Source organism: Papio anubis, chromosome 6, assembly GCF_008728515.1.
Source record: "Papio anubis isolate 15944 chromosome 6, Panubis1.0, whole genome shotgun sequence".
In the NCBI taxonomy this organism is placed as follows: domain Eukaryota; kingdom Metazoa; phylum Chordata; class Mammalia; order Primates; family Cercopithecidae; genus Papio; species Papio anubis.
The window spans coordinates 141,800,860-141,826,714 of NC_044981.1; the positions used below are offsets into that span (position 1 = coordinate 141,800,860).

Consider the following 25,855-nt stretch of genomic DNA (forward strand, 5'->3'; position numbering starts at 1 on the left):
TTCCAAACATCATTTTAAGGTGCTTTCGGGTACGCTGTCTCATTTAATGTCTCCCATAGTCAGTTGTCAGTTCGATTTGCTCCATGAGGGGTATTGCTCTTCTATAGGAGCCATAAATAAAAGCTGTTGATTGACACAGTGATTCATTTGCTCATTCATCCAACTACCTAGGAATTGTTGGAGGGATTAAAAAATAACCCCTAAAGGAATTTGCTAAAATTAGGAAGGTAAGAAAGCTTTTAAATTATCTTGCATCAGTGAACAGGTTTTTGCAGTGATTAGAATATGTTAATTATTCTTTGTTTTAAGTAAATGAAGAGCTAAATGAATGTCAGCAATTCTGTCAATGTCACTGTGTGTGAAGAGGTTATGCTTGTGATAGCATTCTATTGCAATCATAAAAATCATTTAGGAGTGTTTTTTTTCTGCAAGATTTTAGAAATGTATCCTACAATTAATTTTTAAACATGAATGTCAAATATAATACATACTAAATATATTCGGAGTTAATTAATTTTCTACACATTCACTTATGAATAAGTTGTATTCCATCTGCTGGTTGAGGTGGAATTTCTGGTCAAAGGGTATTTGTGACTGCTGCTCCCTGAAACTTCAGCTTCATGAGAGGAAGTAGTGCCTCCAAGCCTCAGAGACAACTGTGGCCAACTCCCACAAAAAAAGACGGATAGCAGAGATTTTCTGGTCAAGAATCTGTTAGGAGAGAATGTAGAATGACCCTCAAGGCAAGCTGGAGGCAGTGATCTTGGCTATATAAGGCTAACTGGATCGGCTAGTCTGGGCGTCAGCCTATATCTCGGCCATATATCGCTAACTGGATCGGTTAGCCTTAAGGCCAGCCGGAGGCAGTGATCTTGGCTATATAAGGCTAACTGGATCAGTATTAGGGTGACGGTCAAGGGAGCCAACACCAACATACACAAGAAACTTTCTTTCCTTTTTATTATGACCTAGAATTTTTATTATATATTTACTGAAATTTGGCCAAACATAGTAGCTCATGCCCCTCTGTAACCCCACCACTTGGGAGGCCGAGGTGGGAGGATCACTTGAGGCCAGTCTGGGCAAAATAGCAGGATCAAAAAACAAAAAACCAAAAATTAGCTGGACATGGTGGCACAGTCCTATAATCTCAGCTACTCGGGATGCTGAGGCTGGAGGATCACTTGAGCCCAGGAATCTGAGGCTGCAGTGACTTATGATCATGCCAATGCACTCCAACCTGGTCAATGGAGCAAGTCTCTGTCACTAAAAAGAAAAAAATAAGTAAATAAATGAAATAATTTGTATGGATTTAAATACTAATTTTTATTATTTATCAGTCCTGCGCATGTACAAAAAGAAAAATATAAGCAGAATACATAGATTAAAATATTACTTAAAACTTTCTCACATTTGAAGTCTAATTCTTTTGAGAGACTCTGAGTTATTGATACCCTAGCTTTTCCTTATAATAATATAATCCTTTGTGTAATGAAGAGTATTAGTGATGTGGTATATTTTCAGCTCAATTGTGAAATATATGCATAAAAAAAGAGTATGTAACATATCAGTACAGTTGAACAAATAGTTAAATATAAACCCATATATCAAGAGAATATTATGAGCGCCTCAGAGCCCATGATTTCCTTCCTTCCTTCCTTCCTCCTTCCTTCCTTCCTTCCTTTCTTTCCTTCCTTCCTTCGAGATGAAGTCTCACTCTGTCACCCAGGCTGGAGTACAGTGGCATGATCTTGGCTCACTGCAACCTCTGCCTCCCAGGTTCAAGCAATTCTCCTGCCTCAGCCTCCTGAGTAGCTGGGATTACAGGCATGCACCACCATGCCTGGCTCATTTTTTTATTTTTCGTAGACACGGGATTTCACTATGTTGTCCAGGCTGGTCTTGAACTCCTGACCTCAAGTGATCCACCCACTTTGGCCTCCCAAAGTGCTGTGACTACAGGCATGAGCCACCACTCCTGGCCCCATAATGCACTGTCTTTTCCCTTTATAATAACTACAGTCTGCTTTTATAATTATTTCTTTGCTTTTTTTCTATAGTTTTATCAAGTATATTTGCATCTAAAAACAAAGATTTGTCTCTGTTCCCTACCTTTCCCTTTCTGTGTCACAGTGGGCTCTGAATTAGAAAAGTACCTGTGCCTCATCCCATGACAGGTAGATAATGTTGAATGCAGTCATAAAGTCAAGCCCATCCAGAGTTGGTGGGGGATTCCTACCAGGAATGCAATGACTCCTACTAGGTCATTGATGTATGTAATGGGTTCTTCCCAGACTTGAAACCAGGAGCTAGTCAATCCATTCAATCTCCTGGTTAGCAGTCAGAGCTATAAAGTCATTAGGCCACTAATGTGACCTCTGATGGGGTTGTCAATAGTAACCACTGAAGCCTTTTTTTTTTTTTTCCGGTACAGAGATACAGCCAGTTTTGTGCTGCAGTGGCTTAGGGTAGTTTTTGAGCAGGTCAGAGGAGAGGCAATGCTGGCTTCTTCTTTTCCCTACATAATGCAAAGCAAGAAGGTGATAGATGCTACCTGTCTCTAGGACCAGAGCTTATTGTGTCCAGATAACTTAATACTCATTATATCTGCCATTCATTGAATTCCAAATACTGTTCTTAATGATTCATGCACAATAGTTTACTTAGCACCTCACTAAACCATACAGGGTAGTTACTGTTATACAGATGAAAATATATTTTTTTTTTAACAAATGAAGGAACTAATGCCTTCGTAATTACTTGCCCAGGATTCCACAGCTAATAAATGTACTTGAATTTATGCTTTGAACTCCAATGTGGCTTCTACAATTCTGAAGGCACACAGACAAGTTATACTTGGTAGTAGCAGGTTTTCATTTCTGTCTTTACAAAAAATGCATGATTTTATACTGTACCTGAAAAAATTTCTTTAAAAGCTGACCTCATGTATTTTCTTAAAAGTTTTATTGTGTAGGCAGGGCGCGGTGGCTCACACCTGTAATTCTAGGACTTTGGGAGGCCAAGGAGGGGGGATCGCCTGAGGGCAGGAGTTCAAGACAAGCCTGGCCAACAAGGCAAAACCCTGTTTCCACTAAAAATACAAAAATTAGCTGGGCGTGGTGGCACACATCTGTAATCCCAGCTACTGGTAAGGCTGAGGCAGGAGAATTGCTTGAACCTGGGAGGCAGAGGTTGCAGTGAGCTGAGATCGTGCCACTGCACTCCAGCCTGGGCAACAATACTGAGATTTCGTCTCAAAAAAAAAAAAAAAAAAAAAAAAAAAAAAAGTTCTATTGTGTCTCCAACAGATTTTTGTTCTTGGAAGCTGAGGAGATAGAAGATAGCCTATTGAATACAGTACTCCAATCCCCACGCCACCCTCTACATATTTATACTAGGGATTGGGGAATTCTGTCCTTTAAGCTGCATTTGCAATGCTTACCAATAGAGGGAGGGATCAGACCGTGGAGAAGAGCAGTACAACCAGGCTAAGAAACTCCTTGGTTACTTCATGATCTTCTTTGGCAACTGGAAGTAGATTGAGCATGAACCCCGTGAACTCTTTGTTAATGAAAGCAGACATCTTCTTGTTATCTGGAAGAGAGGAGTTTGCAACCCCAGTGAGGGGAAGTGTCAGTTTGTAGGGACTTGAAGTGAAAAAACCTAACTTGCTTAGTGTTCTATAGCCAAGTTTCTCTTTTTCTGTTTTTGTTTTTTGAGACAGGGTCTCACTCTGTTGCCCAAGCTGAAATGTAGTGGCATGATGACAGCTTACTGCAGCCTCAACATCCTGGGATCAAATGATCCTCCTACCTTAGCCTCCTGAGTAGCTAGGACCACAGGCCTGTGCCACCTCACCCAGCTACTTTTAAAATTTTTCATAGACAGGGTTTCCCTGTTGCCCATGCTGGTCTTGAACTCCTAGGCTTAAGCAATACTTCCACCTTGGCCTCCCAAAGTTGTGAGATTGTAGGTATGAACTGCAGTGCCTGGCTGAGCCAGGTTTCTCAACTTCAGCACTATTGGCTTTTTAGACCAAATAATCCCTTGTTCTTAGGGGCCGTCTTGTGCATTTTAATGTGTTTAGCAACATCCCTGGCCTTTCCCAACTAAACATCAGTAGCACCCTCCTTCCTGCCCCAGCTGTGACCATCAAAAACATTTCCGGGCTTTGCTAAATGTCCTCAGGGGAGCAAAATTGCCACTGATTGAAAACCACTATCCTAGAGATCTGAGATCTCCTGAAGACCTAGAAGATAAGCAAAGATATTCTCTTCCTGGTGACTGGGGAATCTAGGGCTCTTATTGTTCTGGGATTCCACCATTCAAAGGTATGCATGCAATGAATGGAGTTAGGCACAGTCCATAAACGTATGAACAAAGGTCATAAAAGTATGAACAAAGGGCAACCAGTATCTTAACACCAGGCGGAGTGATAAAAGCAGCAGCAGCTTGAAACTTTACGAGTGGGGAGAGAAGAATGGAAACTGGATCAAAAGGGAGGAAGCAGAGATGATCTCTGACAAGATGGGGTGATCAGGCTCAAGAAGCAAAGCCCCCCACAAGGGAAGAACTCTTATATCTGTATGGATGGGAAGAACCTGTGAAATTACTTTAGCCGATTCAAACACTTCTCTCTCAACTTTCATCTTCCAGTAGTTGCTGTCTCACTTACTAGTTTTGTTGCCCCTTAGCCACTCATTTTAGAAACCTTGGAGTCATTTTTTTTGTAGTGACTGTCTTCAGAAAGGAAGGGATTTTTTATTTATTTTTATTTTTTATTTTTTTAAGACGGAATTTCGCTCCTGTGGCCTAAGCTCTGGAGTGCAATGGCATGATCTCAGCTCACCGCAAGCTCCAGCTCTCAGGTTCAAGCGATTCTCCTGCCTCAGCCTCCCGAGTAGCTGAGATTACAGGCATGCGCCACCATGCCTGGCTAATTTTTGTATTTTTATTTATTTTTATTTTTATTTTATTTTTTTATTTTTTTTGAGACAGAGTTTCACTCTTGTTGCCTAGGCTGGAGTGCAATGGCACAATCTGGGCTCACTGCAATCTATGCCTCCCAGGTTCAAGCAATTCTCCTGCCTCAGCCTCCCCAGTAGCTGGGATTATAGGCATGTGCCACCATGCCTGGCCAATTTTGTATTTTTAGTAAAGACAGGGTTTCTGCATGTTGGTCAGGCTGGACTCGGACTCCCAACCTCAGGTGATCTGCCTGCCTTGGCCTCACAAAGTGCAGGGATTACAGGTGGGAGCCCCCGTGCCCGGTCATTTTTGTATTTTTAGTAGAGACTGGGTTTCACCATGTTGGCCGGGCTGGTCTCAAACTCCCAACCTCAGGTGATCCACTCGCCTTGCCCTCCCAAAGTGCTAGGATTACAGGCATGAGCCACCACGCCCAGCCTAAAGGAAGGGATTTAAATATGAATTTTCCTGTCTAATAGGAACTTCCATGCCCATAATGGAACCTAGGTTACTTTGAGGGTTGTAAGGAACATTTTTCGTTGCATGTTCCAGCAGACTGGCAACAACTTCTTTCCTTGCAAGCATGCTGGCTACCACAACCTAAAATATGTTTAATCAAGAGAGAAGACTCAAACTAATCCTAGATAAGAGGAAAACAAACAAACAAACAAACTAATAATATACAACTTGTAAAGCACATGGATTCACAGACCCATATATTTTGTAATGCTATGCAGAGTCTCTGATACTGCCAGGAACTCTGTATTTGGTAAAGGTAATAGTCATGAGTCCAGGGTCTTAACACCAACAGGTAGGTCACTGGTTAGTGCTCCTGATAGGCTCAGATCCACCCTTTAATGCAGCTGGGACTCACTCTAAGTTATCCATTCACATCTCCAGAGGCCGTTTGCAGAAAGGATAGTATATGGATCCATCTCACCTGTGATGGTTAATAGTGAATTTCAACTTGTTTGGATTAAAGGATGCAAAGTATTGTTCCTAGGCGTGTCTGTGAGGGTGCTTCTCTGTAGGCTGAGAAAGGCAGACCCACCTTCATTTTGGGTGGGCACAATCTAATCAGCTGCCAGCTCAGCCAGAATAAAAGCAGGCAGAAGAACGTGGAAAGATTAGATTGGTTTAGTCTTCCGGCTTACATCTTTCTCCCATGTTGGATGCTTCCTACCCTCCAATATTAGACTCCAAGTTCTTCAGCTTTGGGACTTGGACTGGCTTCCTTGCTCCTTGGCTTGCAGATAGCCTATTGTGGGACCTCACCTTGTTATTGTTTGAGTCAATACTCCTTAATAAACTCCCCTTTATATATACATCTATTCTATTAGTTCCTCCCCTCTAGAGAATCCTGATACACCACCCAGTGATCAGCTCTTTTGTTAAAGTATGGCTTCTAATACTAAATCACTAAAAACCATTAGATTATCACATTCAAGGGCATCTGGCTTAAACATTGTTGCATTGTTTACTGGAGTGGGCCATAATAAGCAGGACTCAATAAATGTTAATTAACTGAGTGCATGGATAATTAAATGAGTAAATGCATGGCTACACTCAGAGCTTAGAATAGTCTAATATTAACATTTGTCCTCAAACGTGGAAACACTTCTACTTTTTCTGAGCATTTGCTCCAGAATCCAAGGACATTTTAATTAGAGGATGGCATGGTCTTCTGCTGAGATTCTTTTTATCAACTGAAGCACCCATTCTGCAAAGACTCTTGAATGTTAGCTAGTAACAACTCGAAGTTTTCCCTCTCTCTTTACAGAGAATTTCCCTAGGTCACATAGTAGCCAGGAGCTACCTCCTCTACCTTGAAAGCTACACTGCCTTAACCTTGGCCAATGGCTGACTGGTATGGGAATCCAAAAGTCCTCCTCCTTGCCTCAAGGCGACTCAAATCTGTGTTGTAATTCACGTCCCAGATCTTCTCCAGTGAAACAAACTAAAGCTGCTGTTCAGCTGACACCACACTCTTTCTAAGCTTTATTTTCTCCTGCTTTATTCCTCTTCCTTCACTCCTCTTCTTCTGAAAAGACCCTCCAATGAAACATTTGAACAAGGCTGTGGACACATGAGGGAATCTTCTAAGTTGAGTGTTATGCAGGCAAGTCAAAAAAAAATGCCTTAAGCTCTCAACATCCATGAAATATCATTTTACATACATTTTAAGAACAAATGTGATTGTTAAAGATAATTATTACTGAGATCTCTGTATTTTACAAAATCAACTCTATATAAATGTACTAAACTAACTACTGAGTACTATGCTCAGTACCTTGGTGACAGGATCATTCATACTCCAAACCTCAACATCACACAATATACCCAGGTATAATCTTAGAGGGTACACAAATCTGCACGTGTATCCTCTAAGTCTAAATAAAATAAAAGTTGAAAAAAATGTACTGGGTTTTCTCGCTGGGGTTAAGTGAGTTAGTAAGACAAGCTCTCTTCTTGTCTGGGCACGGTGACTCACGCCTATAATCCCAGCACTTTGGGAGGCCGAGGCGAGTGGATCATCTCAGGTCAGGAGTTCAAGACCAGCCTGGTCAACATGGTGAAACCTTATCTTTACTGAAAATACAAAAATTACCTGGGCATGGTGTCACATGCCTGTAATCCCAGCTACTAGCGAGGCTGAGGCAGGAGAATCACTTGAACCTGGAAGGCAGAGGTTGCACTGAGCCACGATCCTGTCACTGCACTCTAGGCTGGGTGACACAGTGAGACTCTGCCTCAAAAAAAAAAAAAAAAAGAAAGAAAGAAAGAAAGAAAAAGAAAAAGAAAAAAAGACCCCTTCTTCAAAGAGGTTAGGAAGGGATTCGGGCAAGTAAACAATGGGGCTGTGCTAGTGTGGTAACCCAGCTGTGGAGCCGGAGAGAAGCAGTTATTAATCTCATCTGCCGGAATGGGGGAAGCTTCTCAGGGATGGTAACATTTCAGATGGTTCTTGAAGGGCGACTAGAATTCCGACGGTAGAAAAGGGGGAAAGGAAAGTTTGGGGCGTAGAAACCCTCTCATGTGGCTAAAATAGTTGCTTCTCAGGAATAGAGGCCAGAAGCATGAGCATTTGGATAGGATTACTGTGAAGGGCCTGGGATGCCATACACAACTTTGTTTGCGTTTTGTTTTGTTTTTTTGAGATGCGGTCTCACTCTGTTGCCCAGGCTGGAGTACAGTGGCATGATCACAGCTCATTGCAGCCTCAACCTCCCGGGCTCAAGAAATCCTCTAACCTCAGTCTCCCGAGTAGCTGGGACTACAGACATGTGCCACCAAGCCTGTCAATTTTTTTGGATTTTTATATAGAGTGAGACCTCACTATGTTGCCCAGGCTAGTCTTGAACTCCTGGGCTCAAGCGAACTCCTTCCTCAGCTTCCCAAAGTGCTAGGATTACATGTGTGAACCATCATTCCTGGCCCATACACAATTTTTTGTCTTGTAATTATAATGCCTCTCTGTCCCTCCCCCTGATTTTCACTTCCCTATAAATTGCTTTATTCAGCTTTCATTCTCATAAACTAATTGCAGTTCATGTTATAAAGCATTCAGCATGATGCTATACCCTACCATGCTGAAATGCTTTGTAATATGAACAAAATTAGACAGGGGAAAGAGGAGAAGAAACCTGCAATTTTCATCTTCATCTCCATTCTTGGGCATTAATGGAGAGAAGAAGAAATCAAATTGGTAGAAAAACTAACTTCTATAAAAAGATGAAACTCAATCCCTCAACAAAGGAGAAAATAAACTAACATACTGAGCATCTACTACTACTACTAAATATATAACGCACTTTAGAATCAATTCGTTTAATTCTCACTAATTACTCCATGGGGTGTGTAACTGTGATTATCTCAAGTATAAGATAAGAAACCTTAAGCCAGGAATCCAGTCCGTGGCCAAGGCCACACAGCTGCTGTGAGGTGGCACACTCTCTCTCCAGACTTTGCTCTGTGCAGCAGCTTTCTAGGAAGCACTAACTGTGCACGCCAGGGGCCAGAAACACAGCATCTAAGAATTGGGTACTGAAATCCTGGGTGTTCCTTTTGTAAATCATTGAGGAAATAAAAGAGGGAGGAAAGCAAAATAGAAAGAGGATTATTTAACTTGAGAGAGATGACTGAAAAAAAGGGAAAGAGTATTAGAGATAGGAAAGAGAGAAATGTTAAAAAGAAAAAATAAAGATATGCTTTAAAAACATTAGATTGGCCAGGCGCAGTGGCTCACGCCTGTAATCCCAGCACTTTGGGAGGCAGAGGCAGGCAGATCACAAGGTCAGGAGATCGAGACCATCCTGGCTAACAAGGTGAAAGCCAGTCTCTATTAAAAAAAAAAAAAAAAAAAAAATTAGCTAGGCGTGGTTGTGCGTGCCTGTAGTCCCAGCTACTTGGAGGCTGAGACAGTAGAACGCTGTGAACCCAGGACGCGAGGCTTGCAGTGAGCAAGATCATGCCACTGCACTCCAGCCTGGGTGACACAGCAAGACTCCATCTCAAAAAAAAAAAAAAAACAAAAACCAAAAAACTAAAAACAAAAAAACAAAAAAAAAATTAGATTGATTATAAATTATTATTTCCACTAAGAAGATATATAAGATACAAGTGTTAATTTTCTCAATATCTAATGGGAAAAAAACAGGAAAACTTTGGTAGTTTTAAGTATATATATATGCATATATATATGTATACACACATTCAAGTAGACATATACACACATGTGCATACATATACTATATGTCTTCTTTTTGTTATTTTCATATATAGGTATATATACCTAATATAGGGGTGTGTGTGTATATATATGTATATACATACATATACACACACACACACACACACACTCAAAACTACCAAATGTTTCCCTGTTTCTTCCATTAAAAAATGTGTGTACGTGAGTATTTTCTTAAGCTGGTAAGGCAGACTTTATTCAACGAGGCCATGGTGCTAGGTATGGGCCCACTACAACTCAGTCTTGCAGTGGGAGATAGAGAATGGACTCAACTCCCAGTATATTTTGATCTTTGTTTTACTTAGGTTTAAATCATGAAGTGGAACTCAAGAAAAAGACGACTTTGAAAGGAATGGTTATAATCTTTTGTACCAGTGTAAATGCCTTTAAATATTCACCATCTAAAATGCTTTAAAAATATTCCCAATAAAGTATGATTCACATTTCAAGTCTATTAAAATTACTTATTTTTCTGAAATATATTGAATTATTTTGAAATGTTTTCCTCCATATGTATAATAATTATAATTTATTTCGTAAAATACAGTGTTATTTTCCCTGTGGATTAGTATTGCTAAGTTAGACTTGGCTCTAGAATGCAAAAGGAAATATTAGATTTCAGACAATCGGGGAATTTTCTGCCCATGCACGGTAGATAAACACATATTATACTATTAAGATATATTGTATTTCTTCTCTCTTCCACTTGGGAAAACAAAGCCTATAAATCCTATTTATACTGTTAGCAATGGGGTCTTTGTTTAGTGAACCTTATAGAGCATCAGGTGTTTTTTCTCCTTGGGTCCTTAAACTGAAACTTAATTGTCCCATGTCACATCTGTTCACATCAATCAAGTTACATTATTTTCTCTACAATGTGTTCTTTGAGTTAATATGATTGATGTGACTAAATGTGATGAATCAAAAAGGTCTGTTAGGCACTACAGAAAATTTCAGAATCTCAGGTCTGCAGGCCAACGAATCTCTTTCTATGCATAATTTGGTGTAGAGTTAAATTTAGAAGAGCAATACAGTTCACTGGATTAAGAATTTTTGACACTGATTCTTGACAGGCTCCTTTTTGACGATAAAGAGAAAGTATGAGTAATTTCCTAGGGCAGAGTTAAAGTTTGGGAGTCATTACCCTGCTGTAAATCAGATAAATTCAGGAAGGAATTAGAGTGGAAAGGGATTTGCCGTTGGAAGACTGGGTTTGGAATCCCAGCTCCTCATGTTCCAGTAATGGGGCCTTGCAGAAATTGCTTGAATTCTTGGAACCACGGTTTCTCATCTGTATTATCTATCACATGAAGGTGAGAATACCAGGAAAGAATATAACTAAAGGAAAGTTATAAATTACAAAGTATTATGACAAGACTCCACAGTTTTCTTGAGAGCTTAGACTGAATAGGAAACAAATTAATTATTTAAAAACCCACAGAAAGAATAGTGATTAAAATAATTAGGTCTTTGACACCCAGGAGCACCACAAATTGTGAAAGGTCAAGTGATGGGTGGAGTAGAATGCCTCCTGTTCAGCATCCTTGCACATCTCGAATAGTTACCCTTCTCTTTTAACCATCATAGATTCTAACGTCAAAAGTCTGAGTGGTCATTCTTGATGAAAATATTCTTGGCCGGGCGCGGTGGCACAAGCCTGTAATCCCAGCACTTTGGGGGCCAAGACGGGCAGATCACGAGGTCAGGAGATCGAGACCATCCTGGCTAACACGGTGAAACCCCGTCTCTACTAAAAAATACAAAAAGCTAGCCGGGCGAGGTGGCAGGCGCCTGTAGTCCCAGTTACTTCGGAGGCTGAGGCAGGAGAATGGCATAAACCCGGGAGGCGGAGCTTGCAGTGAGCTGAGATCCAGCCACTGCACTCCAGCTCGGGCGACAGAGCGAGACTCCGTCTCAAAAAAAAAAAAAAAAGAAAATATTCTTTTATCAGCTGATACATTCTCAACTTGTATTTTCACCAGAGTTTTACTGTAATTATAAATTTAAAAATGGGGAAGCTGTATCAGTGTTCTCAGAACTGTCCAAGTGGCATCATGGTTTGGAATTCTCTTCTTTCTACATTCTATTCTTGCCAAAGACATCTGTTCAGAATCTACAAGTGACTGTGAGTTCCTCTTTGATTTGTTTTTATAGATGGCCTGATGTAAAGTAACTTGTAAGTTTTTTTATCTGTAACTTTAAACAAACTTTAAGCTAATTGTATCTATAATAAACATCAGACACATGGTCTTAAGCAGAATGAAGAGCTGTATCATTACCTAGAAGTTGGAGTAGGAAAAGAAAGGCAGTGGCTGGAGAGTGAAGGTGCAGGAAAAAGAGCCTTTGTTGAGGGATCAAGATACTCGTATTTGGCAAAGAGGACCTGCTTTCTACTAAGGTCAACTGTAGTTGAAATCGTCATTCTATTTTCGGCTTTAACCTTGGCAAAGACATTTAAGCCCTCTGTGCTTCAGTCTTCTCATGAATAAAATTGTTGCTTCTGTAGCTAAACTTCTGCATTGTGAGGTTGCCAATGGACCACAACAACTCAAATGTGCTTCTTTATGTCTCTAGGTAGTCAGAAAAAAATATATAAACCAGTTATAGCCCAAGTCAGCATGAAGCAGTAGGATCCAAACATTTAGTTTTTCTCTTTAGGTAACTTCGTTTATCTTGTATTACTCAAGTTCTTTTGGGATTCTGCTTCCCTTCGGGGTTCCTCCCCAAGTAGCATCTTCTAGAAGAATAGTGGAGTTACTGGACCGCTAGAAGCATCTTTTGCACTGTGCTGAAGTTATTAGTTTGGGGTTATTGAAAGAATTAAGGGAAATGTGTCTCCTTGGCCCTAGGCTGGTCCTTGTGGTTGGGGGGTACACTGGCTGGTTTATTTCATTCATGAACTGTTTCCGTTGATGGTATTCATTGCTGACAGTTATAGCAATGAGCTTGTGTTCTCTTTGTCCTCAGCTCACTGAGGTCTTTGTACTCTCTTTCCATTGATTTGGCTCCACCTTGTTACCCCTTAGGAGTGTCTGAACTCCTTAACTCCAGTTAGAGTGTTCTGCCCTTCAAACCCCAGTTCTAAGAACTCTCATCCTAATTACAGCAGCTACTTCTGACAAGCTCTCAGGTAGAACTCAGAGTTGCTATTAAATTTACTTGACATGCTTCTCTCTCCAGTTCTGACAGGTAGTCTCTTTCCAAAGTCCCAAAGATAGAGAAGGGGCCAGATCTCCTCATTTGGAGTTTACCCAATATACCTGTGTTCTTTGGAAAGAAGACTGGAGAAGGTCTATCGGATCCATGTGTCATACTTCCCATACTTCCTTTCTCCCTTTTCTTTCTTCTCTCTACCTTCCTTCCTCTACCCCTCTCACTCAAAAGGAAGAGCTTTTATTTCCTGTACATCGTATTCTTCTTTTCTCAATAGAGCTATAAGACTTTTCTACCTCTTACAAATAGGAGTATCTTTTTGCTCTATAGGAGAAATTCTATGATCTGATCTATCATGTTGTATGGTTTGGGTTATGAAAAGTGAGTCTAATCTTTGTTAGAGCAAATAATTATTTATTTTACTTTGATCATTTAAATTAAAATAAGGGCTAAACCATATAGTAAAATATGAGAACCTTCTCTCTTTTTTAAAAAAATGCCAAGATAACAATTTATTATAGAGAGAAGAAAAATTTCTCATCCGAAATATAGAAATCTGTACAACTTTGCCACAATCAATATACATGAACTGTATAAATTTACACCAGTTCATAATTTACCAAATAAAAGATGACTAACAAAGTTCATAAAAAAGATGGTGGTTTGTGGAAAAGACTTTTACCGTATTAAGTACAAGGAAAGTTACAAATCAGACCTCCACTTTCTAAAAATAAAGAGGTTTACTCAGTCTTAGAAAACTACAAGCTAGCAAATGTACAGAGAGCTGGCTGGTGCTAACACCACAGTTGAGACAGTGTCTTTTTAAGGGTCTTTTAAAAGCCTGTTGCCATGGGAGATTCTGGTCACTTGCTACTTTCAAGGCCAAAAACACAATACAAGGTCTGACCATTTCCCCAGGTCATGCTTACTAGTTTGTTTTTATGTACATTTATACATATTTAAGTGCTAGGTAAAAGTCTGGTCGTAAAATTTCCAGTACTACCATGTTTAAAACGTTCAGCTTTCCTATTGAGCTGCCAAAAAGGTTAACAGTAACAATTTAAGTGTAATAGTGCAAATTCCTCTGCGAGATTTACTGCAGAGAAAGGTTCTTTGAAATACAGATTTTCTTTAAAGGGACTGATGTAAAAATTCAGGTATGTCTGGGAGAAACTGAAACCAACCTAGGACTTCCCTCCCTAGCAAATAAAGTGATCATTTACTTGGACTCACAGGCTATTAAAATTAATCATTGAAAGGTACTGTCCAAACTATGGCACTGTCACTTAAAAAAATTTTTTTTTACCACTCTATCTTGTGCCAGATCTTCATAGCTGTGACATGGTTTAAATTCCATAATCCATCCCCAAGGGGAGCCCACCCAAAGCAAAAATCAAATTTATCCATCATTGTAAGATGATCCATCCACAGACTATATCTTAACCTGATACAGTCATCATATTGTAGTTTTTGGAAGCCCTCGTTCTGCCCAAGAGAAGTTCCTCCTTACAGCTGATTCGGCTGTCTACCATTTGCACGTTGGTGCTGTTTTGAGTGCTACCTCCTGCTGGTGAGGCTTCATACAGCACACAGATGGAGCCATCCTCTGCAATTCTGTAGGACACTTCGCAGGGGTCAACCCAGAGTGTGAGCTCACTTGGGAGAAGCCTGACCAGCTCCTGACTGCTCGGTCCAATCCGCTGTGCTGCCTGTCCAATTAGAGGATCCATTTTAAGGTTGATGCGAATACAAGGGTAACCTGATTCCTTGCATGGCTTTTCTGGGAACCAGTGATGTTTATAATGTTCTGCCAGCAGCTCCTGCAGGCTCTGGCTGAAGGTCTGCAGCTGTCGCTCGCTCGTGAGCCCCTTGGTGCGGAGGAACTTGGAGATGAAGGACATGGCGGCGGCGATCTCACCTGTCCTGGTGGCGGCCCCGGTGTAGAAGGGATGCATGGGGGCGGCCTGGGCTCGGCAGCGCGGCCCAGACGGCGGAGCGGCCACCCCGGGCTTCCTCACCGGGCAGAAGGCTGAGAGGAAGAGAGGGCGTGAGGGGCGGACGGCTACTTTTTTTTTTTCTTTCTTTAGACTAAAAAAGTTATTTTCGAGACAGGAGGCTGCAGGAGAGGAAGAGACGAGCGATGGCGGCCTGGTCACATGGCTTGGACCTCCCCAGCCGCCTCCGCCTCCAGCTCCCCAGCATCCGAATATCCCAACAGTTGCATTTCCAGCTCCAAGGGGCGACCATTTCCAGCTCCGAGGGGCGACTCTTTCTTTTCTTTTTATTTTTTTCAAGATGGAGTCTTGCTCTGTCACTCAGGCTGGAGTGCAATGGCGCGATCTCAGCTCACTGCAACCTCCACCTCCTGGGTTCAAGTGATTCTCCTGCCTCAGCCTCCCAAGTAGCTGGGATTACAGGCATGCACCACCACGCCCGACCGAGAACCTTCTCTTTCTTATTTTATTTTTATTAGAGACAGGGTTTCACCATGTTGGCCAGGCTGGTTGCGAACTCCTGACCTTGTGATCCACCCACCTCAGCCTCCCAAAGTCCTGGGATTACAGGCGTGAGCCACCGTGCCTGGCTGAGAACCTTCTGTTTCTTACACAAATTTTGTTCCTTGCTATTAATCATTTTGCTTTATTGTTTTTCTTAGATTTCTAGGTATTTCTTTGTAATTCAACCAAATATCTCACCAGGAAAAATGAAACCATTTTAAGAATTTACAACAAAGCTCTTCCTCCTCCTCTAGCTGTGTGAAGTGCTGGCTCCCCCTTCACCTTCTGCCATGATTTTAAGTTTACTGAGGCCTCCCCAGAGCCAAGCAAAAGCAGAAGCCACTACGCTTCTTGTACAGCCTGCAGACCCAACAATAAAACCCTTGCTCCAAAAAGCATCCAGAAGGAACCATCCTTCATTTTATAGTCCGGTAAGTCCTGTTTCATCCTTCTGACCTGCGGAACTGTAAGGAAGTATGTGGTGTTGTTTCAAACCACTAACTAATGTTGGGGTAATATGTTACAGAAGCAATGGGAAAAATAGTACAGCCCTCGGAATTAGTGTGAAGTAGCATCTCCTTTACAGTTTTGATCTGCATTTGTCAAATGACTAATGATGTTGAGCATCTTCTCATGTGCTCTTCGGCCATTTTTTTTTTTTTTTTTGAGACAGAGTCTCGCTTTGTCGCCCAGGCTGGAGTGCAGTGGCCAGCTCACTGCAAGCTCCGCCTCCCGGGTTTACGCCATTCTCCTGCCTCAGCTTCCCGAGTAGCTGGGACTACAGGCGCCCGCCACCTCTCTTTGGCCATTTGTGTACCATCTGGGAGCAAAGTCTAGCAGGTGACAGATCATGCTGTGGTGTTTGCACCTCATTCTACAGCAATGGAAAGGAAACATGGCCATTCAGACTGTGGAGGAACTGGACATAGAGGCATCTAGAAGCACTGTGTGGGGACCTGTGGTGGGGAGAGAGAGAGGCAGGAGGTCAGGAGGGTTCAGTGACCAGAAAAAAGATGAGGCTCCAGGAATGAACAGGGTTAGGATGGAGAAAAGGGCTCCAAGGTGAGCTCTGCTTAGGAGAAGGAGAGACAAGAATTAGTGATCTATGGGATCTGGAGAAGGGAGGAGGAAGCTCACGATAGAGAACCACACTCTTATTATGACTTTAAAGAGGGAGTCACTGTGTCATCAGTGGGATGGGGATCCCAGAGGGAAAGTTGTTTGTGGGTGGGTAAATGGTTGGTTCAACTTTGGCCATGTTGAGTGGAGCAATCCTAGGAGCCATCTAGGGAGAGGTGTCTAGTGGGATGTTGGAGGGTGAGACTTCCATGACACTCATCTGGAAGATGGCCCATGACAGTGTTTACAGCTTCCACACCTGCTGCTGCCCTTGCTGCATTCCTACTGCAGGACCTCATAATAAGCGAAGGGCCCACGGCCTGTCACTGTGGCCAGATCAGGGTATAGAGAGCAGCAAACTCACCTTCCTGTGCCCTGCTAAGGGGCTGGAGGGGACTGAGGTGGAGAGAGCAGGCCTAACCTCCAAAACTTCCATGATGAGAGCTGGACTCTCGCCCAGAGGTGGGGACGGACAACAACTGGCCCATGCGGAATTCTCATCACAACTCAACTGCTGGCCTCAGGCCCTCGTAACTGGTTCAGGTCCCTCCAGCACTAGGAATCGAATTCAGCATCATGTCCCTGCCTGCCCCACACCTCCTGCTTTGGTCCTGGGGCAGCACTCACCTGAGGAAGATGAGGCAGAGACAGAGAAACAAGATCTTCACAGCTGCCTCCCTGATGGCCAAAATAAACACCTCCACCATGAGCCCTGGTTTTACTGGGAAAAATGGGACAAGGAAGATTCACCTGCTAAACCACAATTCCTTGTTTTTCCTGTTCCTGTCAGACTTGGACATTTGTTCTTCAGATCCTTCCTGAATTCCTGGATGGAAAAATGTGTCATTTCCAGGCCTCACCTCAACCCTTCCCAAGACTGACCAGCAGGAAACAGAAGGCTCTGGCCTCAGTGTCAGTCCAGGCCTCAAAGCTGACTTTGAATCTGGGCTGAGCACACTCCTATTCCCTTGGGTGACCCCAGGGGGCCACCTGCTTAGCTACCTGGGAGCTGCAGGTTGTGAGAGGCTGCGGTCTGGCGTGCAGCCCCTTGACACTCACTCTACAGGGAGAGCGTCAAGGAGCTCTGCTGTTCCCAGAGGGTTCTGAGCTTGGCAGGTAAATTCTCCTTCATCTCTGAGGTGCACTTGCAGCTCTAGCACTCCAGTGTTGGACTGGGAGGGGCTCAGGGTCAGGCTCTCCTGGGCCCAGCTCAGCCTGGCTGGAGGTTTGCTGTTGAAAACACAGACCAGGTGCAGACACTGTCCTTCCAGGACCTGAAGTGAAGTGATAAACCATTTTTCAGGGTTATGGATTCTGGAGAGAAAGAGACAGAGGGTCTGAGTGACAGACATTGAGAAGGAAGGAGAACTCTGAAGAAGAGCAAATAGAGGGACAGATTCCGACACACAGACACACAGACATAGACTGAGAGAAACAGAGACTATGAAATGGATCTGAAGAGAGGAGTGAGCAGCAGCCCAGAGCCTGGCTCAGGCCCCAGTTTCTCTGTGAAGGTCTCTGCACTGATGGGCCCTGTTCAGCTTGCTCGAGGCCCCAGAAAGCACAGAGGTCTCAGGCTTCACAGGACACCCAGATAAGATGTCAGATTAGACCCATATTCCACACCCTCTTCAATGCTGTTACGGACACTTTAGCATCCAGGTTGACCCTGAATGTTCTTGTTCTCTATCCATATCCTCACCTGACACTAGTTTACTGACTTATCACCATGCATCTGACAGAGACTCACTCCAGGAAATTCAGAGTCTGGTGAGGAGTGGGGACTTAGGAACAGGTGTTCACAAGGCCACATGACACATGATGGAGGTGACTCAGGATGCACAAGCCCTGAGGATGATGATGTAAATCAGTAAATGTAAATGAGGCAGTACATGTTGTGGTCCAGGAGGGCTTCCTGGAGGCACAGCTACTTCACATCTGAAGTGAGATGTGAAGGATGATCCTGGGAGGCTAGGTGACAAGGAGGGTTTTCCAGGAAGGAGTAAGGGAGAGTGCAAAGATGACCAAGGCCTGTGCACATCCAGGGAAAAGGGAGACTAGACCTGCAGGGCTGGAAGGAGAGGGGGTATTCAGCATGGAGGATAAGTCCAGAGAAGGGACCCAGAAGGAAAAGCAGGGGGATTTGTTTTAATAAACTCAGTGGGGCAAGTCAGAATCCATAAAAGAGATTGATAAATGCAACTGCGGAAATAAATACATCCCTGCACATTGTAAATCAAGGACATCTAAGAAAAAGTCACATGAAATGTTGGAAATGTGTTTGAAACTGATATCACTGATACACATTAATTTCTCAAACTGGAAAAAAAAAAAAGAATTTACAACAAAGGTACTGAATTTAAGGAACTGGAACGCAGGGAGGAGGCGAGAAGTGAAAGGGGGCAGTGAAGTAACTGAACACTTTGGTATCAGCAGAATGCTATCAGTAGCTTTTCTTCCTAGGTTTTAGAAAAAAAGGAGAAAAGTGGTGTCTGAAGCCTCAGCATTGATATCCAGGGATAGATGGAATCAAAATGGTAACCTAGGCTGGGTCTGGTGGCTCATGCCTATAATCCCAGCACTCTGGATGAGAGAGGAGGATTGCTTGAGCCCAGAAGTTTGAGACCAGCCTGGGCAACATAGGGAAACCTCATCTCTACAAATAATTAAAAAGTTAGCCTGGTGTGGTGGTGCACACCTGTAGTCCCAGCTGTTTGGGAGGCTCAGGTGGAAGGATTACCTGAGCCTGGGAGGTTGAGGCTGCAGTGAGCCATGATCAAGCCACTGCACTTCAGCCTGGGCAGCAGAGTGAGAGTTTGCCTCAAGAAAAACAAACAAACAAACAAAAACAAGAAACTTATAATACTAAGGGAGTTGCCCAAGAAAGAGATGTAGAAAATGACCTGATTTTCCTTCCTTTCCTCTTCTCCAAACTGTTACCAATGGTCTCAATCAGAAATGCACTAACGTAGAAGCCTAAGAAAGCCAACCTGCAGGGACCATCCCTCCCTGAAACACAGAGCGGAGCAGAGGATTGGCAGGAAATGGATCTGAGGACCAGGAATGACACATCCTAAGATGTCTCTGGATTTCAGGTCCATCAGGTGCCCTACTAACTTCAACTTTTGGAATCAATCTCTCTGAGATTTCTGACCTGTTGTAATCTAGGTTGAATATCTGCTAGACTTGGCTTACAGTGTTTATCTGGGGATCACCCTTCACCCGAGGATTCCCTTTGTCTTTCCCGTGGATTATATTTCCATTTCCCATATACTATATCTTTGTTTTTCTAGGTTTATTTGCTCAATTGTTTTTTTTTTTTTTTTTGAGACGGAGTCTCGCTCTGCCACCCAGGCTGGAGTGCAGTGGCCGGATCTCAGCTCACTGCAAGCTCCGCCTCCTGGGTTCACGCCATTCTCCTGCCTCAGCCTCCCGAGTAGCTGGGACTACAGGCGCCCGCCACCTCGCCCGGCTAGTTTTTTTTTTGTATTTTTTAGTAGAGACGGGGTTTCACCATGTTAGCCAGGATGGTCTCGATCTCCTGACCTCGTGATCCGCCCGTCTCGGCCTCCCAAAGTGCTGGGATTACAGGCTTGAGCCACCGCGCCCGGCCTCAATTGTTAAAACATATTTTCTAGTAGTTTTCTGAGAAATTGTACGAGGAAGTGTATTTTGAGGCTATTTTGTCTAAAAATATCTAATTATCTTTATTCTATCTAATGCGTAATTGTATAACTATATATGGAATTCTAGATTGTAATAATTTGTCTTTAGAATTTTAAAGTCATTATTCCATGGCCTTCTATCTTCCACTGGCCACTGAGAAGTCTAAAGGTATTCTGCTGGGCGCAGTGGCTCATGCATGTAATCCCGGAGCCTTTGGGAGGCCGAGGCGGGCGGATCACCTGAGGTCAGGAGTTCGAGACCAGCGTGACCAACATGGCAAAACCCTGTCTCTACTAAAAATACAAGAAGTTAGCTGGGTGTGGTAGCAGGTACCTGTAATCCCAGCTACTTGGGAGGCTGAGGCAGGAGAATCACTTGAACCCGGGAGGCGGAGATTACAGTGAGCAGAGACCTTGTCATTGCACTCCAGCCTGGGCAACAAGAGCGAAATTCTGCCTCAAAAATAAATAAATAAATAATTCTTTTTCGCCAGGCGCGGTGGCTCAAGCCTGTAATCCCAGCACTTTGGGAGGCCGAGACGGGCGGATCACGAGGTCAGGAGATCGATACCATCCTTGCTAACCTGGTGAAACCCCGTCTCTACTTAAAAATACAAAAAAACTAGCTGGGCGAGGTGGCGGGCGCCTGTAGTCCCAGCTGCTTGGGAGGCTGAGGCAGGAGAATGGCGTGAACCCGGGAGGCGGAGCTTGCAGTGAGCTGAGATCCCGTCACTGCACTCCAGCCTGGGCGACAGAGCAAGACTCCGTCTCAAAAAAAAAAAAAAAAAAAAAATTCTTTTTTGTGGGGGGAGGAGAATGTTTTATTAATTATATATAGGTAATATACACACAGCACAAAATTTAGAAGCAAAAAAATGGTAACTGAGAAGAGAAAAGTCAGTCTTCCTCACATTCCTTCCCCCGGTTAGCTCGTTTCCTATTCTCAGGATTGCAAGAACTATTACCAGCTTTTTGTAATATCTAACTTTTGAAAATATTCTATGTGTATCCATACCTGTGTATCAATTATCATATCAACCTAAATCCTGTCATTTGCACAAATTGTTGTGTGGGGTGTGTGTGTGTGTGTGTGTGTGTGTGTGTGTATTTTATTCATTATACTCTGCAGGAATCAGAAGACTTTGGCTAAGATACTGGTTAAAAGAGAGGCACTAGGCTAGATATAACAACTCATGTCAATGATGTGTTCATTGACACATCATTCAATCTCTGCTATGCATCATCAATATTGTGGATCTCTTCAACAAAAGCAATGGTTTTATTATTTTCAAAATATCTGCATTGTGGAAAGAAGAGTATCTATGTCCTTCATATATATAGACACACACACATATACATAGGTATATATAGACACACACATATGTATGTGTTATATGTAGATATATATGTATGTGTACGTACATATATGTGTGTGCATATGTATGTATATGTGTCTATATATATGAATATGTGTGTGTGTATATATATATGTACGTGTGTGTGTGTTGTTTTTATACTTTTCTTTTTTTTTTTTTTTTTTTTTTTGAGCCGGGGTCTCGCTTTGTCACCCAGGCTGGAGTGCAGTGGCCGGATCTCAGCTCACTGCAAGCTCCGCCTCCCGGGTTCACGCCATTCTCCTGCCTCAGCCTCCCGAGTAACTGGGACTACAGGCGCCCACCACCTCGCCCGGCTAGTTTTTTGTATTTTTTAGTAGAGACGGGGTTTCACCGGGTTCGCCAGGATGGTCTCGATCTCCTGACCTCGTGATCCGCCCGTCTCGGCCTCCCAAAATGCAGGGATTACAGGCTTGAGCCACCGCGCCCGGCCGTTTTTATACTTTTCAATCTGCTGGGTACTCTCCTTGCCTAGTACATGTTCTCCCTTTAGCATCACCTAGATTCTTATCACCTCTCCTTTTTGTTCTGTGCCATGAATTCTCCCTCTTGGTTTAATTTCTTTCTTAGGTTGACCATTTTCTCTAGTAGCTCCCTAAAAAGATGAATGGGAGTAAAATTCTTACTTGACCAGGTGTGAAAGTCTATTTTCCTTTGTAAAAAGGTATAGAATTTGTATACAGGAAAGATTTTTCCTTCAAAATTTAAAGACATTGCTCTGGTATCGAAATGTAGAAGCCTAAACCCATTTTTACTTCTAATTCTTTGCATGTAACCAGTGTTTATTCTCCAGAAGCTGCTAGGATTGTCTTTCTCCTGTGTTGTCAAATTTCAAATGGTGTATCTTGATGTGGGTCTGTTTTCATCAATTTTTTTGACAGTATATGAGTCATCTTAATCTAGAAACTCTTCAGTTCTGAGGACTTGGATTGAGTTATTTCATTGTTGATATCTTCCTTTCTCTTTCCTCTTCTCTTGGTCAAACTGTGTTTTCAGATATTGAGTTCTCTGGACTAGTCTTCTATTTTGTAAAATATTTTTCGTCTTCTTCATCTCTTTATTTATTTGTTTTTCTATTTTCTGGAGATAGATTCAATATTATATTCCAGTTCTTCTGATGAGTATTTCATTTTTACTATTAGATTTTTAATTCCTAAGAGCTTTATCTCTTGGCTGAATATTTGTTTATAATAAAATCCAGTATTTTTGTGTGTGTCTGTGATATTGTCTCTTTTCTCTCAAAGGAGATTTATGGTAGTAGCTTTGTCAAGGCAATTAAAAAGCATGGGGGCATTTTAGAAGGTGACTGAAAACTAAGCACCTGAATATGGCTTGTGGATACTATTAGTCAGTGTCCAATAGGGAAGCAGAACCTCTATAAATATTAAGGGATTTGTCATAGGAATTAGCCCTAAATATTTGGGGGCGGGGGGAACTAGAGAAGCGAAGGACTAGCAGATCAGATAAAACGTCAAGCAAGTCCTCTTCAGGCACTGAAGTGGGTGGAAAAATCAGTCTATAGGGAAATCCAAGAAACCTAGCATGTCCAGTCACCACAGCGGGACTACAAACAAGTGGTCAAGGAGAAGACTGTGGGAAACTGTTACCTCTGTACTAGCACTGTAGGTTTGCCACCAGATATCTAGTGATGAACCTGGGAATGCTGTTTGTTACCAAGGCCTATAGATGGGAAGAAGAACATGACATGGAGTTGAGGATATGGAAAGATAAGCTGGAATCTGTGAGGCAACTCTGCACTTTTCCAGCATTACATTTAACTGTGGAATTCTTAAGAGAGTAATGACCATTGCTTAATCTCCACTCCCAAATTTCATGTTAAGTTTTTTTTTTTTTTTTTCCTAATGACTAGTTCTCATTCAGAACCAAAAAGAGAAAGAAAAATGTTAACTCCCAACCTACCCAAGTCAGCAGTAGAACAATCTAGCATATGGACTGTGAATGTAATTGTAGGGTGATCTGTTTGGGATGCTTAATTTTTCTTTTTGGACCAGTCAGGTTCTCAGAGAAGCCTCTATCTGTTTGCTGCACAGAGAGTAAAGACCTGGGGAACTGTGGTTGGCTACCAAGGAGAGAGAAAGATAGAGGGGTGTCCTTATGTATATACTTGTGTAATATCTTTGTTTTGAGTGCACTTTTCCTGCCCCAACTCTAGTTCTCAAGTCTAAAGTTCTCTGTTTATTTCTTCAAAGACTATATCCTCAGCTTTTCTTTTTTTCTCAAGATATAGCTGGGATTATCCCTATCTCTACAAGTATCTGGGATAGACAGTTTCTGAGCATTTGGGCAATTCTGTTACTTAAACCACTTTAGCTACTGGCTTCTTCCTCTGCTATTTTACCAGTGGTTTTTCTCAGTTTTGCTGAGTCAATTTTTCTTATGTATTTGATTGCTAGATTACGAAATGTTATTACTAAAATCTCTGTATCTATTCCACTTCCTTTTGTGAATTTAAAACTTCTATTGTCACTTTAGAATGGTTTAAAGAGCAAGTAAGAATAGGTACCTGTGTTCAATATGCCATCTTTGGCTGGGAGTGCACAAGAACTTATTTTATCCCCTTGGAAATAAAAAAAGATTGGATTTTTAAAAAATGTTCACATGGCCCATGATGGGAACATTCAGACATAAAGTAGCTTGAGCACATATCGTGGCTTTTCTCTTATTCTTTACTCTGTTTACATATGGAATAATAAAACAGCCAGATTTCCAAATCAAGACGATGCGTGTGAGTCCACAATTTGTACAAGAATCTCATTTATTTCTTCATTCAACAGTTACATTCTGAGCATCGATAACATTTCTGGCACTGTTTTAGGTGATGGAGATCAGTAGCAAACACAAAATCCCCTGTTCTTTATATTCTAATAAAAGGACACAGACAATGAGAAAAATAAGGGATTGGCTACAAAGAAAAATAAAGCAGGTTAAGAGGACAGAAGGATGTGGTTCTGCTATTTTATATAGAATGAATAGGGAAGGTCTCTCTGAAGGTCACTTTTAATCAGAGACTGAAGAAAGTGAGAAAAGGAAGAGGCGGGGAAAGACGTCCAGGCAGATGAATCAGGGCTATAGGGCATGAGATTAGATTAGTCCAAATAATCTCTGAGGTAAATTACATTAGTGAGGCTGTGACTGTTGATGGATTTGATACAGTTCTTAACAGGACCACTGGCTGCCCGTTGTCCTTTCTCTAGTCACACCAATACTGTTGGAGGAGTAAATTTGTCCAGTACGTTAGAGCTCAGGTGAAAGAATTCATTCTCCCTAGTGTCAGACAGTAGCTGAGGGAACAGCAGGAGACGAGGCAGCCTGTGTCTTCACAAGCTTTGGCACAAAGCCCAGTTTTCCATGAGGCAGCTCAACCCTGTCTTTGAATTCCCATGAGGAGGGCCAGGCTTTCAAACACCTGCACTGAAGGAGACACACCTAACCCAGCAATGTTGGAAATAAACCACTGGGCTCATTTGTGTGTGGTCCCTATGGTTGGAAAATGGCTATTGTTTGCATCTGGTGTGACCAGAGAGAAAAGATGCCCTTTTCCTTTGCATCAGCAGAGATGTAATATGGGTATGCGACTGGCCGGGCGCGGTGGCTCGCCTGTAATCCCAGCACTTTGGGAGGCCGAAGGGTGGATCACGAGGCTTTAAGATCGAGACCATCTTGTTATCGATGTAGGAAAACCCTTACTAAAAAATACAAAAACTAGCCGGGCGCAGGGCGGGCCTGTAGTCCCAGCTACTCGAGGCTGAGGCGGGAGAATGGCGTGATTGAGGCGGGAGCTTGTAGTGAGCCGAGATCAAGCGCCACTGCACTCCAGCCTGGTGACACAGCGAGATTCGCTCTCAAAAAAAGAAAAAAACAGCACTGGCACACTAAAACAAACAAATCAGCTGTTGTACTTTTTTGAGAGACAGAGTCTTGCACTGCTGCTCCGGGCTGGAGGCTAATGGTGTGTGATCTCGGTTCACCACCAACCTCGGGCCTGGGTCCAAGCCGATTCTCCCAGCCTCAGCCCCTCCTAGCAGCTGGGATTACAGGCCCACCACCATGCCCAGCTAATTTTTTTGTATATTTTATGGAGACAGGGTTTCACTATTGGGCCAAGGCTGCTCTGCAAACTCCTAACTTGATCCGCCTGCCTCGGCCTCCCAAAGTGCTGGGATTACAGGCGTGAGCCACCGCGCCCAGCCAACTTTTGTACTTTCTGTCACTTGCTAGCTTGTCTCTGAAGGAGCCTAACAGACTGGACTCTAAATAGCTGAGGCAGATTAGATGTAAGCCAGCAAAGGA

General features: G+C 42.6%; 1 pseudogene across 1 annotated transcript; it reads right to left on the reverse strand.

The window, feature by feature from the left end:
* Positions 1 to 13,704: 13,704 nt before the first annotated feature.
* Positions 13,705 to 15,092, reverse strand: LOC101002918 (annotated as a pseudogene). Its single transcript, XR_004184426.1, has one exon. The product of XR_004184426.1 is annotated as a protein BTG1 pseudogene (transcript).
* Positions 15,093 to 25,855: the final 10,763 nt, after the last annotated feature.